The sequence below is a fragment of the Stegostoma tigrinum genome, chromosome 25 (assembly GCF_030684315.1).
Source record: "Stegostoma tigrinum isolate sSteTig4 chromosome 25, sSteTig4.hap1, whole genome shotgun sequence".
In the NCBI taxonomy this organism is placed as follows: Eukaryota; Metazoa; Chordata; class Chondrichthyes; order Orectolobiformes; family Stegostomatidae; genus Stegostoma; species Stegostoma tigrinum.
In genome coordinates this window covers 30,618,675-30,637,640 of record NC_081378.1, presented here as the reverse complement: position 1 = coordinate 30,637,640, position 18,966 = coordinate 30,618,675, and positions in this window count along the sequence as shown.

The window sequence follows — 18,966 nt, the reverse complement described above, 5'->3', positions numbered from 1 at the left end:
ACTGGGTTGAGGTTTACTTCTGGGACATACACAAACACTTATTTGGCTTGCTACCTGAATCCAGATTCGTCAGCCACTTGCAGCCATCACTGAGGTAGAGGGCCTCCCACCTTTCTTGGACAGCCTGCAGTAGGGCTTCCAGCAAGAAGTTCTTCATGGTCTATTGTGAGACATCTCCAGTGGGTGTGATGGTGACCCCCATGGCTTGCAGTCAGAGAATGCCTATCTGGGCCTTTAAATATGGTGCCTAGACCTTTGACAGCAGAAGGTGCTGGCAGTTATAAGAACTTCCTGTCCACCCTGCTCTATATCATTCAACTCACTCAAAAATGTGCATGTATATGTAATAAGGTGAAAACTGTGTGATCACTCAAGGAAACCTAGGAGCAGAAATGACTCCTACTTCTGGATCCACTGCTAGAATGAGGCACTGTAGTGAGATATCCAGCATTCGTCAACATTTATGTTTAAGTTGAATATAAGGGAAAGGTGGATGAAACATTTATCTGATTGTAACCTTTTTGCTTTCATAGAAAGGAAGTCAACAACAAAGAAAAAAGATTGGGTTGTCTTGCCCGTTCTGTGTCATAAATTTTATGTTTTTCTTTATATAAGTGCTCCACTCACATTCCATGCGGCCAGTCACTTCTAACTGTCAGCTTATTTGGACTCTGTGGGTTGTGTATGTGAAAATGTACTAATGATGCCACCCTGCATGACTATGGAATCTGATTTGCAGTCACAAAAGGCTAACATTTAATTATCATGCAAACAGCACAATGCAAATTGGACCATTTTGAATTCATTTCCAAGAAGTTAAATTAAGCCTCCTTAGCAAGGGCAAGTATTTTCCTTCAGGTCATTCTCTGATCTATCTACATATTTCCTACAGTTTTGATAATTGGAGGATTTCTTGCTGCTATTTGATATGGTAGAATTTTTAATGACCTATTCATAATATTATTACAATTTTTAACCTTGAGTTCCAGTGAGATTCAATCTGTATTAGTGGAAGGTGTAGATATACGTGTCAGTTTTTAAAAGGAAGGTGTAATGCTCTTTCACTGGTGTCTGATTTGATTGTTTCATTTTCCTTTGCTATAATTCATATTGCCAGGAACAATATGACACCTATTAAACCAGTCTAGAGTCAATAATAAGGGTGAACATTTAATTTTCTGTTTGTCCAGCAAAATATATATCCATAACCTTGGTGGCCTCGGTCTTTGCTTCATGCTCTGCAACTGGGTCCTCAGCTTTCTGACCTATAGGCTGCAATCAGTAAGGATAGTTAACTGCACCTCCTCCACAGCAACAGTCAACACTGGAGACCCCCCAAGGATGAGTTACTCTGCCCCCTAGTGTACTACCTGTACACCTATTACTGTGTTGCCAAATGCCAAACGAGCGCTATCTATAAGTTCGCTGACAATAACACCAGATATTTAACAAAAATGAGTCAAAATACAGAAGGGAGATAGCGGGCTTGGTGACACGGTGCAATGAAAACAATCTGCCTATCAATGTCCGCAAAACCAAAGAAATGATCATCGACTTCAAAAAGAAAGGAGCAGAACATATTCCCATCTATATCAACAAAACTGAAATGAGTGGGTGAAGAATAATCAAGTTCCTTGGAGAGACAATAACTGACAACCTGTCCTGGACTTCTCACATAAATGTGACAGTCAAGAAAGCACAACAATGCCTCTTCTTCCTCAGGTGGCTCAGGAAATTTGACATGTCCATTATGTCATTCACCAACTTTTACAGATGCACCAATGAAAGCATACTGGCCGGGCACATAACAGCCTGTAATTTGCAACTGCTCTGCCCAGGACCATAAGAAACTACAGAAGGTGGTGTGCACAGCCCAGGCCATTACGGAAGCCAACCTTCCATCCTTGGACTCCATTTACATGGCTCGTTGTCATGGAAAGGTTGCCAAAATAATCAAAGATCCATCGCACCCTGGTAATGAATTCCTCCAACATCTTCCATCAGGCAAAAGACACAGAAGCCTGAACACATGCACCAACAGGTTCAGGGACACTTTCTTTCTGGCTGTTATCAGACAGTTGAATGGACTCCAACCGTGAATAATGTAACCTGCATTGTAACCCATATGCCCCCAAGCCTCTTTGGTCTGTGCATCATTGCTTGCTGTGACCTGCCTGTACCATTTGTAAACAAACCTATTCAGTGTATTTTGGTATTCCTGAAAAGGACAACGCTGATTGTGAGTGACCTGAATTGTTTGGAATCATTCATTGAGGGCAGGAACTGAAAATAATCAAGTTGGTACTAGCCAGAGCCTTGATTCTAATGTGACTTAACTTAGCCATTTTCCAAGGCAGTTTGGAAATTTAGTATGTTTCAGTATCAGTTATGCTATATGTTTACCTTGTAAGATGAGCAGGCTTTGGAATTTGTTTGAAATTACCTAAAAAGAGCAGGTTTGCATGATGTATGCTTTCTGAAAGTCTGTAATGTTTATACTATTTTCTCCATTCAGACATATACCTAACAACATCGCTACAATACAAGGGGCATCTGAAAAAGCATTGTAGATGGAGAGATTGAAAACTATTACCAAGGAATTGAGTTATAGATTCATATAGTCATACAGCAAGGAGACAAATTTTTCAGCGCAACTCATCCATGCTAACCAGGTTTCCTAAACTGAACTAGTCCTGTTTGCCTGCATTTGGCCCATATCACTCTAAACCTTTCCCACCCATGTACCTGCCCAAATGTATTTTAAATGTTGTAATTGCAGTTGCCTCAACCACTTCCTCAGGCAGCTCATTCCACATATGCACCACTCTCTGTGTGAAAAGTTGCATCTCAGATCCTTTTAAATCTTTCTCTGTTCATCTTAATCCGATGTCCTTTAGTTTTAGATTTCACTATCCTGGGGAAAAGATCTTAGAGTCCTGGGGACCTTACATCTTAGCCCTGCTCCTTATGATTTTATGAGCCTTCTATGTTCCAAGGAAAAAGCCCAAGCCTATCCAACCTTTCCTAATAATTCAAACCCTCTAGTCTTGGTTACATTGTTGTAAATTTTCTTCACACCCTTTCCAGTTTAATTACATCCTTCCTACACCAGGGTGACCTGGATTGTACATTGGACTCCAAATGTGGACTCACCAATATCTTACTCAGCCATAACATGATGTCCCAACTCCTGTACTCAGTGCTCTGACTGATAATGCATGTGTGCTAAATGCCTTCTTCACCACCTTGTATACCTGTGATGCTATTTTCAAGGAACTATATACCTGCACCCCTAGGTCTCTCTGTTTGATAATACTCCCCAGGACCCTACTGTTAAGTATGTAAGCCCTGCCCAGGTTTGTCTTACCAGACTGCTTTGTTTTTATTTCAAGAACTCAGAAACATACTTTACAAGAAATCCAGTATCACCTATCAGAAGATATCTCCATTGTTAAGTGTATAAATAATTTCCATCTTATTTGCTTTAATATAACACAATTTAAGAGTTCTTCAATTTTTTTCTTTATTCATTCACGGGATGAGGGCATCGTTGGCTAGGTACAGCATTTATTGCCCATCCTTAATTGTCTAATGGCAGTTCAGAGTTACCCACATTGCTGTGGGTCTGGAATCACATTTAAGCCTGACCAGGTAAGGATGGCAGTTTCCTTACCTCAAAGACATTAGTGATCCAGATGGATTTTCCTGACAATTGGCAATAGATTCATGGTCATCATTAGATTTTTGATTCCAAATATTTATTGAATTCAAATTCAAAGTCCACCATCTGCTGTGGTGCGATTCGAAACCAGGTCCCCAGAACATTACCTAGGTTTCTGGATTAAAAGTCCAGCGATCATACCACTAGGCCATTGCCTCCCCCTTAATTAAATGCTCACAATATTAAAAAGGAACACTTTCACACTTTGCTCTCGTACTTTACAGTTCAAATAGAAAATGTAACAAAGGCAAGCCAATGAATTATGAGATTGTATTAGAAGCTGGTCACGTTGAAGATCAAAGATAACAATTTTTCCAGTGGAGAATCTTTATATAAGGATTAGATTTGTTATTCATTTCATCTGTTCATCCAAGGGCCAGTTAACTGAAAACCATTGGAGGAGCTGGATCCAATAGCTTACTGTAAAAATTAGTTATAGACACTGTCAGATTTGACAGGCAGTTTGCTATAATAATATAGTTGGATTCGCCATGAAATGAAAAACTGACAGAAAATGTGACATCTAGGAATAGTTCCTGTGCTAATTACAAAACCTACACGTTTCCTGATAATACTCAACATTTCAACATTTCCTACGTTCATATTGCACATGTTGATCACACTCACAACTCTGCAGCTTAAAATATTATCAACTTTTTCTCAAAAATAATTGCAGAATAATTTGATGAAATATGTTTCTGCCGAAGCTTGCCTTACCGAAGGTAGGAAAACTAAAATCGCTCTCCTGTTTAAATACCTCTCACAATATCTGTCTGATTATTGTTCTTAAATTGTGTTAAGATGTAAAAGTAACAACTTAAACCCATATGTAAATCCATTTCTACAATAAAATCAAAATCCCTCCTTCCATTGCAGAATATGTTCCAAGAAAGGCAACAGCCTTTTGCCAATGAAAAAAAGTTCCCAATGTAAACCAGGTAAATGTGGCAGCCACTTGAAATACATGGCAAGTCCATCGGAATCAGCAAACCATACCTTGGTCAGTTCCTTGATTCCTCTTACATCTTCTCCACCTTCAATCATTTCAACTTGTTTCACCTCTTCACCTGTCCTTTGAAATTTTCATTTTATACAAACCGCCAACATAACACACCAAGTTTCTCTTGGAGATAACTTCTCTGTTTTCTTTCTTTAGTTGCTGCATTAAGTGACTTCTCATTCTCAATGATTTCATATTTTCAACTCCTTAAATGCCCACTCACCTGAATTCAATGTCTTCCTATCCTCCTTTAATCTGCTATTCCATGTAAACTCAGTTATCACATATAAGGCTTCAACCTTGCAATCTCTTGTAGCATTCTACTCACATTGTACAAATCACTTATAAGTCTAGCTCTGATCACTTTATCGTATTCCCCTAATAGTTACATTCCCTTTCCATTCTTACCCCCACTTCCTCCTGTATCTGCTCTGACCAGTACAAAACCCGGCAGCCTCAGCAGCAAGGTGGGTCTGAAGCAGGGTCACGTTGGCAGCATCAGTGGCATTAGCTTTGGCAAGGTCCAGCAAGGACTGATAGTCGCAATGGCATCGGTTGAGGCAAGGTGGCACTGAAGAGTGGCAAGTTTTGTTCCAGTGGCAGTGGTGCTACAATGGGGGCTCATGCCTAGCTACAAGGCCCATGGTGGAACACTTAACAAGAAGGACTATAAAGTTGAACTTTTTTTCTTTATTTCCTTATTTTGCTACTTTTATATTGTAAGCTTTGTTTATTTTTCTGTGTTTAAAGATGGCACTGGAGAGTGGTGACACTATGCAACACTTTTCACTGTATTTTGTACCAAAATATACATGACAATAAACAAATCAAATCAATAAGAATTTTTTAAAAAATCTCTTCTTGCATTACCTAACACTTCACTTTCACATTTCTCGCTGTCTAGTTTTTGGTCCTTCTTTTCCACAACATTTCTACAAATAACTAACTGCCAAATCAGATCCTCACTACAGCTTTTGCTACCTTTGTTTCCACTGAAACAAGTTTTCTCAACCTGGTCAATCCCACTGATGTGACGTCCATCCTCAATCCTTTGACTACATGTGAAGTAATCTTTAAAATTGATAGCTTTCAATTCCCAATGTGGCAGGGCCATATGAAGGCCTTTTAAGGCCAGCTCTCCTTTGCATACAGCAGCTCACTATTTTAGAATCTTGTTGGAATAATAATATGATCTATGACCTCTTCACCACTACTAAGCTTCTTAAACATTTCTCTCTGCCCTCTTGAAATCATCTCTAAATAAATATGCAAGGAGCTTGTGAACATCCCTGTCACTGAAAATTGTGTCAGCTGCCTTTGCTGTTTTTTCTTCCCGTACCTGAGCTCACCAAACCAAGCTTCCCCTAAGATTGCCTTGCTCTCACCTTAAACTTGTATTTTTCTCTTGTTTCTCACCATTCTCCTGTCCAGCCACACCATGTCCAGAAGCCTTCCATTCTTCAGCCTCCACCCAACTTCTCTGAAATGCTGGCCATATCATTTTTATCTTTCACTTCGTATCTACTTTAATTATCTCACTCCTCAAAACAATTTCTATGGTCTTTCTGTCCCTGAAAATTGCTGCCTATTTTGATCTTTACGAGGTCCAATGTCCAAATTATTTTGGTGATGGCTTTATGAAGCTGCTGAAGGTGTTTTACTGTCAGCTGTGCTATATCAGTGTGAATTGTTATTCATGACTGTAAAGAAAAGGTGTAAGGTAATTTGTTGAGAACACATCTTATATAAGAGTTAAACATACAAAGTTATTCCTATATTAAAGACCAGCCATTTTTTAACCTCCCTGCATCTGACCAAAATGAAATAGACCAGATTCAAATCACAGGAACATATTACTTACCTTCATCATGCTATGTTTGACATGTTTTACTAGATGATAGTGTTGTTGGCCTTCAACACTGACATTCAATGGTCAGTGCCCAATTCAGCTGTTAAACTATGTTTTAACTCGGGTTTTCAATGTCTGGTTCCAGCAGCACCAAACAAACTAGCTGGCACCCAAAGGTAGGTCCACAAGATTGCTAAAAAGAAGAGTTATTTAAGCATGTTCTTCTGGCTCCCACAAAGAAAATCTTGATTACACATTGGTTACACAAGTCATCTGATATTCATTTCCATTGTAGTCAATAGAATTAAATATCAAGTGGTATATCTGGTATTGTTCATTTTGTGCAATTGCCGGGATGAATATTTACTCCTTACGCTTTTGGATTATATTTACTGTTGTAGATTCTCAGCTTTTTTGTTGTCTTCTATCCTCTATCTTTGTAAATATAATTTCAGCAGATTATTCAACAAAATAAATTATTTTTGCTCGTAATTTCATGGTTATATGGTACATGTGCAAATTGATCCTGAAAGGTCCAACATACAATCTGTCAGCCATATTGGCTTTTTAATCAGACCTAGTGACAAGATAAAAGATGAGAAGAAATTCTGCTCCATTCCTTGTGGTGAACCAATCACATAATACATACACCTGGTTGTTAGAAACATTCAGCTCTTAGGTTTTTATCTGATTTTTGGATGAAAATATGAAACACTCTGTGGTAGTTGTTAAAGTTTTAATGGAATTTGAATGGAAGTTATGCCCAACCTGTGACAGAACCTGGGCTGCATTTTTAGCATGATACTATACAACCTGAATGCTGCCGTGTGAGTAAACTCCCATCTTAGAAAATACTTTAGCATATTTGACAATCATTTTATTCTGTCACATATGATAGATTACTACATTTCAAATTTCATTATTACCCTTTGTTTATAATTGAATTGTCAACTTTGTGACCTTGGCCACTTAAGAGCTTTAAGTAAAACTGACTGCGGAATGGAGAGGGGAGCCAAACATGCAGATTGAAAAGGAAAAAGGAAGGAGATGATAAAAGCTAGGCTGGGATTATTGTAAAGAAAAACAGGAAACAAACAGAGAAAAATCAGCTGTGCCTTAAAAAGCTGGAAAATTATAGGGAGTAAACAAGCAGTCATCCATGATTGAATTCCAGCTGCTGTATGAATTATGTAACATTACAGCAGAACAATACAATAAAAAACTTTTGCTTTTATTCTACTTAAATAGTGTTTCCTTTTTCCTTTTCTTTTGCTTTATGTTTTTTCAGTGAAATTCATCCATTAGTATCCCTCCAGGGGCGGGTAAAGGACATTGAAATTGCTGAAAGAGTTTTTATGACTAAAGCAGAGAAATTACTAAATTGCGCTCTTTGCACTTCTGAGTTTGGTTATTCCAAAGTTTAAATCTGTTACAAAAATTGTTTGATTCCTAAATTCAATATGTATTTGGGCTGTAAACTCACCAAGTAGTGCATAAACCTAATAAAATTGAAACCTATCCTCAAACCCACAACATCCAACATATATTCTAGCATGTAAAGCAGAACAAGCTATACAGTGATCAAGGTGGAGTTCAGAAAATTTAAAGTCCATAAATAAATAGAATTCTACAATACAATGTTTTGTTTCAGTGCTCTTGAAGTCCAACAGTGTTGTACCCAATGTCTGCTGGTGGTTCATCTGGAGCTGATCACTTTTAAGCATCAATCAGCCCTTCAGTAGAGGTGGTACTATGGGGCTTTAAGTTATTTTCATTTTTAAATTAACTATCTTTGAGATTCATTCCAACTTGCAGCAGAAATAGAATCCAAATTTGAGAAGAAAATGTTTGAGGGAGAGCTGCTGTTATTCTTCCATCTTGAAACTTTCTTGAGATTACTGCCCTCTAACAAACAGACAAGCCTATAATGGTGGAAAGTCAATTTGTAAATCTGAAATATGAAAGGTCTCTGAAATATGAAAGGTCACTGACAATGTCAGTGCACTGAGCTAAAAAGTCTGCGTTAAAGTCCCACCTGTTGCCTGTGCATAATTTTATTCAATAAAAATATTTACATTATAGTTATATCATATTTATATTTATTAAAAATATCTACAAACACAACTTCACACAAGTGTGAATTTTGATAACATGATAGTTGGTACTTTGCACACAATGGAGAAAATCCGTGTTAAGAAAAAAAGTCTTCCATTGTCAAACATCAATGCAATTAAAACTGATATGGGAGGTTTGGGCTCCCATTTCTCCCATAATGCTTTCTTTTTTCCAGAGAATTCAAACTATGACAAGTCTGAAATTCCATTGGAGAACTGCTCAGACATGTCAGTAGTTTTAGAACTTAGTCACTCTTGTAGGTCAGATGACTTCCACAGCTATTTTAAAACATTAATGTCCTGGCTTCTTGAAAGTTGTTTTATTTCAAGTGAAAGCCACAGGCATTACATCAGTGAAAGAAATGTAAGTTTAATGACAAAGATTTTGTGAGGTGTTGTCCATTTAAACCCAAGATTGTCAACCTTCTTCTTTGTTGCTGACTTTTGAGTTCTGATTCAAATTCAGAGACAGCATAAACAGAGAACGAAAGAAAATAGAATAAAAGAGCTTTATTCCAAAAATGAGGGTCAAATTAAAAATATCTGAATCTTGATTTTACTCATAATGGTACAAAATGATGGTAAGTGAATTAGAAAGGCCTATCAATTTATTCCTGTCTTTTCACAAATAAGCATAAATTCCTCTACTCTCAATCGAAGGCATCATGACTCTTCATGTTAGCTGAGGACGCTATATTTGTTTTTGCCCGATTGCATTAGTTTTGGAATTAAAGTCAGAAATACCTCATTTGGAATTCTTCAGTGATTTTTCATTATTTCTAGAAAAACATTTAAAATGATATATCTGTGGAGGCAGGAAGTGCAGGACTGCTCCCACACCTCACAGTTCTTGTACCCCTTACACCTAGATTACTCTTCTACCTTCTCATCCAACCGTGAGGCTCATGGTTGCTACCAACAAGGTAAGCATACACAGTGTTGTAGAATTATTTACTATCGTACTGACACACACACACACACACACACACAGACACACACACCAAATTATCATGACTTTGTACTTCTGGTAAAGCTTTATTTCAGCCAGCATGAATCTCAAACTTCTTTTGTGTTTATAGATATCATTGGCGGTCCCAGCGGTGGCATAAATTCTGCACTTCACGTACTCAGCAAAAGCCAACATATCTGTAGCCAGAACCAGAACAGTTATTTCAAGCCCAGGGAATTTAAAATGTCAGTATGAACTACAAGCACGAATCAGCTGAATTCTATGATGGAGGTACAAGAGGACAAACAGACCAGGAGTACTATTTGCAGCAAAATCAATTGGTCTAAGCCCTATCAGGGTTACACTTTGGTGGGTGGTGTTTCATTCAAACCTGAAGTGATTTATCACGGTTGAGGATAGCCACATTTTTGATCGAACTAGGAGAGAAATGTTGAGTAAACAATAGGAAGTTAATTGCTTTATTCCCACTATTTACAAATTACAAGAGTATAATCTAAATTACTCGAGACTATGAAGTGTGTCCCAGCTCCTACTTTGCTCTGAGTCATTGTGACATTATCATAGTGAGTGATATATACAGCACTCAAGTATTAACCTTTTCAGAACCCTTCGTATGCACATACTTTTTCATGGGGCATAGAATTGCTGGCTAGCATAATTTGTTGCCTATCCCGAACTGCCTTGGAGAAAGAGGTGTTCGATCTTAATAATATCATGAAATGTCAAGTGGTGAAGGTTAGGTTCTCTTTATTGAGATGTTCATTGCTTGGCACTTGTACGGCCCTAATATTACTTGCCACTTAATAGTCCAAGCCTGGCTGTTGTCCAGGTGCTGCAGCATATAGACATGAACTGCATTAGTAACTGAGGAGCCATGGATGGTGCTGAACATTGTCTAAGCATCGGCGAGCATTCCCACTTCAGATTCTATGATGGATGAATGGTCATTAATGAAGCAGAGGAAGATTGCTATATCTAGGACACTGTTGTGAGGAACTCCTGCAGTAACATCCGGTGACATTAAGCAAGCAACAACTGAACAATTTACACCACCTGAGAGGATAAATACACAGTCAATGGCAGTATCAGCAACTCAATTGATTTTGGTTGTCACACTGCATAAGTAATAATTATCTTCTGTAAATTCAAGTCTGTCATTAAGGATGATTTGACGGAGAAAGTATAAGTTTAAGCAAAATGTGATCTCATTTACAACATGAAGTAAATGCTTCACCTCAATTTACCTAACTACATGAGACTGTGGTTTTGTATTTTGTATTCTGGCAGAAGTCCACTCACCAGCTTGACAACATCCTCTTTTGAAATTGTACCCTCCACACCAAAGTCTAGCTTATTAACACGGGTCAAGAAAAACGGTGGACCTAATGACGACTCACAAGGAATGTGTGTTCTCCATGGAGTGTGTGGAGTTCTTCTTGGAATGTTCTCCAATCTGAAAGCAACTAATCACCACAATTCACTGTTTCCTTTCATTCATCCAACTTTGTGTCCATACTGCCACTGATCTTTAATTCAATGGAATCAAACTTTTTAGGCACTTCTAGTAATGCTTTGAGTACCAATTTCTAATTGTCCACCATGCTGCTCTTTCAAAATGTGGGATGAGTCAGTTGAAGATTTTGATGTATTGCTATACAAAGGCATGTTCTCACATAGATCACAGAATGGCTACCCAACAGCAAGGCTATGATTGGCATGGATAGGAACTTATGAACATGAATAAATCATTTGGACTTTTTTGGATAAGACAGTTGTTTTTCAGAATAGAACATAGAACATAGAACAGTACAGCACAGAACAGGCCCTTCAGCCCACAATGTTGTGCCGACCATTGATCCTCATGGATGCACCCTCAAATTTCTGTGACCATATGCATGTCCAGCAGTCTCTTAAATGACCCCAATGACCTTGCTTCCACAACTGCTGCTGGCAACGCATTCCATGCTCTCACAACTCTCTGCGTAAAGAACCTGCCTCTGACATCCCCTCTATACTTTCCACCAACCAGCTTAAAACTATGACCCCTCGTGCTAGCCATTTCTGCCCTGGGAAATAGTCTCTGGCTATCGACTCTATCTATGCCTCTCATTATCTTGTATACCTCAATTAGGTCCCCTCTCCTCCTCCTTTTCTCCAATGAAAAGAGACCGAGCTCAGTCAACCTCTCTTCATAAGATAAGCCCTCCAGTCCAGGCAGCATCCTGGTAAACCTCCTCTGAACCCTCTCCAAAGCATCCACATCTTTCCTATAATAGGGCGCCCAGAACTGGACGCAGTATTCCAAGTGCAGTCTAACCAAAGTTTTATAGAGCTGCAACAAGATCTCACGACTCTTAAACTCAATCCCCCTGTTAATGAAAGCTAAAACACCATATGCTTTCTTAACAACCCTGTCCACTTGGGTGGCCATTTTAAGGGATCTATGTATCTGCACACCAAGATCCCTCTGTTCCTCCACGCTGCCAAGAATCCTATCCTTAATCCTGTACTCAGCTTTCAAATTCGACCTTCCAAAATGCATCACCTCGCATTTATCCAGGTTGAACTCCATCTGCCACCTCTCAGCCCATCTCTGCATCCTGTCAATGTCCCGCTGCAGCCTACAACAGCCCTCTATACTGTCAACGACACCTCCGACCTTTGTGTCGTCTGCAAACTTGCTGACCCATCCTTCAATTCCCTCGTCCAAGTCATTAATAAAAATTACAAACAGTAGAGGCCCAAGGACAGAGCCCTGTGGAACCCCACTCACCACTGACTTCCAGGCAGAATATTTTCCTTCTACTACCACACGCTGTCTTCTGTTGGCCAGCCAATTCTGTATCCAAGCAGCTAAGTTCCCCTGTATCCCATTCCTCCTGACCTTCTGAATGAGCCTTCCATGGGGAACCTTATCAAATGCCTTACTGAAGTCCATATACACCACATCCACAGCTCGACCCTCATCAACCTTACTAGTCACATCCTCAAAAAACTCTAAGGTTTGTAAGGCATGACCTACCCCTCACAAAGCCGTGTTGACTGTATTTGATCAAGCCATGCTCTTCCAGATGGTCATAAATCTTATCCCTCAGAATCCTTTCTAACACCTTGCAGACGACAGACGTGAGACTTACCGGTCTATAATTGCCGGGGATTTCCCTATTTCCTTTCTTGAAGAGAGGAATTCCATTTGCCCCTCTCCAGTCCTCAGGTACGACTCCAGTGGAGAGCGAGGATGCAAAGATCTTCGCAAGTGGCGAAGCAATTGCATTTCTCGCTTCCCAAAGCAGCCGAGGACAAATCTGATCCGGGCCTGGCGACTTGTAGAATGTTTTCATTATTAAGTTTCCACCCCCACTTTGGATTGGATAGTGACAAAGGATGCTGTAGGTTACAGAGAGACATAGATAAGCTGCAGAGCTGGGCTGAGAGGTGGCAAATGGAGTTTAATGCAGGCAAGTGTGAGATGATGCACTTTGGTGGGAGTAACCGGAAGGCAAAGTACTGGGCTAATGGTAAGATTCTTGGTAGTGTAGATGAGCAGAGAGATCTCGGTGCCCATGTACACAGATCCTCGAAAGTTGCCTCCCAGGTTGACAGGGCTGTTAAGAAGGCATACAGTGTTTTAGCTTTTATTAATAGAGGGATCGAGTTCCAGAACCAAGAGGTTATGCTGCAGCTGTACAAAACTCTGGTGCGGCCGCACTTGGAGTATTGCGTACAGTTCTGGTCACCGCATTATAAGGAGGATGTGGAAGCTTTGGAAAGGGTGCAGAGGCGATTTACTAGGATGTTGCCTGGTATGGAGGGAAGGTCTTACGAGGAAAGGCTGAGGGACTTGAGGCTGTTTTCGTTAGAGAGAAGAAGGCTGAGAGGTGACTTAATTGAAACATATAAAATAATCAGAGGGTTAGATAGGGTGGATAGGGAAAACCTTTTTCCTAGGATGGTGACGGCGAGCACGAGGGGGCATAGCTTTAAATTGAGGGGTGAAAGATATAGAACAGATGTCAGAGGTGTTTTCTTTACTCAGAGAATAGTAACGGAATGGAACGCTTTGCCTGCACCAGTAGTAGATTTGCCAACTTTAGGCAGATTTAAGTCGTCATTGGATAAGCATATGGACGTACATGGAATAGTGTAGGTTAGATAGGCTTGAGATCGGTATGACAGGTCGGCACAACATCGAGGGCCAAAGGGCCTGTACTGTGCTATAATGTTCTATGTTCTATGTTCTATGTTCCCCACAGCACCAACATAATCAATACCAGACAATAAGAGATGTGGTTAAAAAAAGTGCATAGGATGAGATAGCTACAATCAAACAAAATATAGCAATGCAGATTGCAGAGCACTGTCATAACGTAGAATAAGGATGTAAAGGGAACTCAGAAGTCATGCATGAGATTAGAACTAGTGAAACTGCAGTTGGTTACAACATTGTAGCTAGGCAAAAGACTATTATTGGATGGAAGACCACTTTCCTAAAGATCTCAACCATGACAGACAAGAAGAAGCTGGTTCAGTCTGAATTTTTTATAGCTCCTTGTCTTCACCTTGTTCTACTCTTGGATTATTTTAGGCACTGTCCTCCTCCACATGTCTCTTTATGTTTATGCCTCTTTAGATGGAAAGGATGCAAAACATCACGCTGATTGCAATGATATTGCAAACCCTAACAAGTTTTATTGTAAGAAACTGCTGAAAATAAGTTTAGTAATATTACTGGTGTCCATTTGAATCTTGTACCATCACTTTGATTTCTCCATCAAATAATCATGGCACTGTGGCTTAAAATGAAGGCAACATAACTAATGTTTAGAATTGTTACAAATATCACAAATGACATGCACGTTAGTGGTCTATGAGCCTTTATATTACTTGAAGTACATAGCATTGCAGCCCAAGGCACTTTTGGTTGATGTTTGCTTCAATGATGCTCGAGAAGTTGCAACAACCAAAGAAGAAGCTGCACAAGCTGTTTATTATTCTGCCAGCTTCCCTTGAGGAAATTGCTTCAGATAGTGAGGCAAAACTAGTTACCATAGATCCCATCATGTACTGACAGCCCAGGATTTATAAGGGATCTCACAATGCAAAGAAGATTTATGACACAGAAACAAACTAAGCAAATAAATGCTAACAATTCTATTCCTCAAAGTTTGGAAACCCACATCCTCTACAAGTTATAACATTCTGCACTATCTGTATATTAAAATGTAGCTCTTACGACATGAAGAATGTCAGGAAAAGGAAGTCACAAGGACTGAATCCAGGAGGTAAATGCCTTAACAATATTGTATATGAGACTGAAAAAGCAAGAGTGTTTTCTTCTTGTCCAATGAGTTACCAGTATTACCATCCCTCCCTTTTTCCATCTGCCTGCTCTCCTGCTGCTTCACATCCACCATTTTCTCTCCCCTTAGATGCCATTAGAGACACTCCTCCCTGATCTACACCATGCTCCTCCTCCAACCCTCTAGCTGTCTGATCTCAGTTGTTGCATGTGAAGAACATTTCCACATTTGGCAGACCTCTAGTTTAACAATCACGCTGTTTTGAGCTGAGAAACAAATTAAAGGAGCTCTCCAGTAAAAAAAAATACTGAACAATCAGGAAAACATTCTTCTGGGTTTCATGATCTCATAGAAGTCATATGAAACTCAACTTGGGCAAATGTCCAGGCCGAAAAGTCTATACATCACTGACCCTTTCACTTTAACTTACTGGCTATATCTTTGAGTTAGGCCTGTTCTATCATTCCTAATTCTTCTATCATTCAACGCTTTCTTAAAAAGTAGTGTTTGACTTTATTTAACATAACTGCAAATTTGTCTTCCTGTTAGCATCATAGTTCATATTCTGTTTCGCGAATTACTATTGATACACTTGTAACACCTACTACAGTTGAGTTCCTGCTTCAGCCACTGCTTCAAATTTGACACTAGTACTTCCAAGTGAAGGGAGTCTCTGTTAATTCTCCAAAAGCAATGTTAATTGCAAGCCAGTGACCTGAATTTTTGCAATGACACATAGCACCTTCAGTTTAGTGAAAAAGTTCTTAAAGTGCTGCTTCTACAATTCTTACCCCTATTACTGATGGACACCCAACCATTTCACAAGAGGAGGAAGGTAGGGATAGTGGTAATTTTGAACATCCATGACTCACAGAGGAGAGATTAAATTCCTTTTGAGGCAGCTAAAGGTAAGTATACATGAATGTATGTAGAAGATAGATAAATTAATTGGAAATTGACAAGTTACTGGCCAGTAATTTAAGAACAAAGCTCTTGCTTTTTGACTCTGTTGATTTAGTATCATCACAACAAGTGGCTGTAAGTTCAGAACTTAATTAATTGATCTGAATGGTTAGACTTTAGTCTTTGATGTAGGGCAATGGATATAAACACTTGTTTCTTTAAGGTCTAATTAAGCTGATTAAGATAAGTGTGGTGAGCGGGATTTTATTGATGTGAGTTTTATTTTAAATAATGAATTCACTAAGAGATACTTAGAAATTTATTTTGTTTCATCGCAGTATCCTGAAGTTTGCCACGATGGGTTAAAGTGAAATGTGAAGTAGTATGGAAAGTAATGTAGGACCACATTGTGGTAGGTGAGGAGCATGTTTTGGCATGTGTTGGTGCTAATGTGGAATAGTGGCTAGAACAATTTGTGGATGTAGATAGATGGGCATTTGTTGATATGGAGAATATAAGAGTCACGGGGAGTGGGCATCATTAAGCTAGGTGGCATGGGTTGGCATGGGCTAAGACAAGTTTGTGGGAGAGTGAGGAATGAAGGCAGGAAGATTGATATTTTTTCTATATGCAGCTGGGGCAATATGACAGATCTTCATCACTGACCTTTCAACATGCCCAGCAGCTTCATGTAGCTGCCTCCAAGTTCTTCCCATCTCTACTTAACCCACCCTCTCTCACACCAATACCCTGGTCACCGGAATCAAAATTAGAACATCCACCACACATTCTCTCATATTTGCAGGCTAAGGGATATTCCCAAACTGGGAACAAAAATTCAGGCCTATCTTTGCCTGTTTAGGGATTGCAAAATATTCATTACAATATTTGAAGAACAATAATGTCCTGGCCAACATTTACTTGACAACACTAAAATAGATTAACTGATTATGCATTTTCTGGTCGTGGTACACTGTTATGGCAGAACAGCCTTGCAGAGTTCCAAAACCTGCTCTTGTTCCTGTGTTATGCACAATAGGTCCCCAACTGGAAAATGAGATGTTGCTCTTTGACCTTGTGTTGAGGGTCACTGAAATATTACAGCAGGCCTGAGACTGAAATGTTGCCGAGGGAACATGGTGGTGTGTTGAAATGGCAGGAAACTGGAAGCTTGAGGTGATTTTTGCAAATAGAATGTAGGTGTTCTGCAAAGTAGTCACCCAGTCTTCATTGCAACTCCCCAGTGAAGAGGAGAACCACAAATATTCTTGTATTTATCAATAAACGAGTGTTGTTTGTATTCTAAATGTACTCCATTGGCTATGAATCATTAGCTGATCTGGCTAGATATGCTGCTTAGACATTTTATTTCTAATACAAAGTCAACCTTTGTGTAGTGATTGGAATGAGGTCAGTCAGGTGGGTCCATAGCATATGAGTTCCCTGATTGAGGCTATTAATCTGGTCTAATTAGGGAGCCCTAGCTGACAGATGTAAACAGGAGTGTCAGGGGTTCTGTTCACTATAGGAGCTGTCTCTGTGATAGCTGGGTCTTTGTCATGTACTATGTACATGTAAATAAAGGGTCACTTGGAGATACCAGCCTTCGCGAACTTATTAAACTTTGAATTTGTCTTTTCATAATTGAGCTAAACTACATGAAATCAGTACCTCATTTATTAGCTTCCATGCCTTTTTTTGCTAAGCTGTTAAAGATCCTCACAGGGATAAATTTTCATCCATTCGATAAGTTTAAATTTACTCTCCAGCAAAAAGTTAAAACAAAGTCGAAGAAATTAACAGCAACACCTTATCTCACATACAACTGGATTTTACCATATTATGTACATCTCTTTTAAGTTTAACACAACAGGTGGTGATAAAGTTCTCCAGTAAAAATGCACCTATGCCTTTTCTAAGTGTTTAAAACCTGAAGATGCACAAGTTTTCTGCATGGCATTGTGATGATTTATGCAGTGATACAAATTCTGTGAAGAATTCATTTCTGGCTGTTTTGATAGGGTGAGAGCAGTAACACCACACTTGTCACCAATCTTTGATGGTGCTTTGCATGCTGTTGATTCACAGCTACTACTTGCCTCATTCCCTCAACCCCGCCCAAAGGTACTTCAAGCTGCTCTGCAACTTTCTTAAAATGCAGGAAACAACACAGACCTGCATGTTGAATGCTGCATTAACTTCAAATCTTTCTGTAATAAAAGCTCAGCAGATCTGACAGGAGAGAGGCAAAATTAATGTCTTAACCTCAATGTAACACTTCGTCAGAGCTGTAATGATCTGGAGAAATGGAGGTTTATCTGAAGAAAAATATGTGACGACGACCCAGAGCAAGATGTTAAAGGGAGTGTTAATGGTTATAGAGAAGGGATATAGACAAAGATGTTAATGTTAGGTGTTGACAGCAGAATCTGAGTGAGCCCTATTGAAACCAAAGCCCATTCAAATAAGATGTTTGGATTTGGAGAAGAGGGATTAATGCCAGACCCACTGAGTTTCTCCAGGACTTACTTGTTTCTATCACAGAAAAATCTGAAGGTAGTGTGTAGGTTTTATGCTTTTCACAAGCAACATATTGAGATACATGCTAGGTGGGATTGAGATAAATAAATCAATGATGATTTATTGACACTTGAACTCTGTACTGAACAACTCAGCAATATACAGTGAAAAGTCTCAAAAGTTGCCACAATCTGGCTTTATTTGAATACTTCAAAAATAAAACAAATAAATAGGCAAAACTGAAAGAAAGTTCACTTTCGCACCGCCAGCTCCCTGTGAGACCTAAGCCTTAAACCAGCCAACCCACACTGCCATCTGTGCCAAATCCATCAATGTCAGACTCAACACTCTTCAGGCATCATATCCTGGTCATTGAGCCCCCACCACCAACAGCTCATCGATACCGGCTCCTATGCTGGGCTCACAATTGCCCCACAGCCAAGAGTCCCTGACTCTGCTACTGCCATCTCCATGCCGATAACCATGAGTCTCCGCTCCAGGCCTACGGCATCCAAGAGTCCCTAGCTCCGCTGCCACCATCGCTTCACCCAAGGCCTGGAGACCCCACTCTGACCAGAAGTTCCTGGTT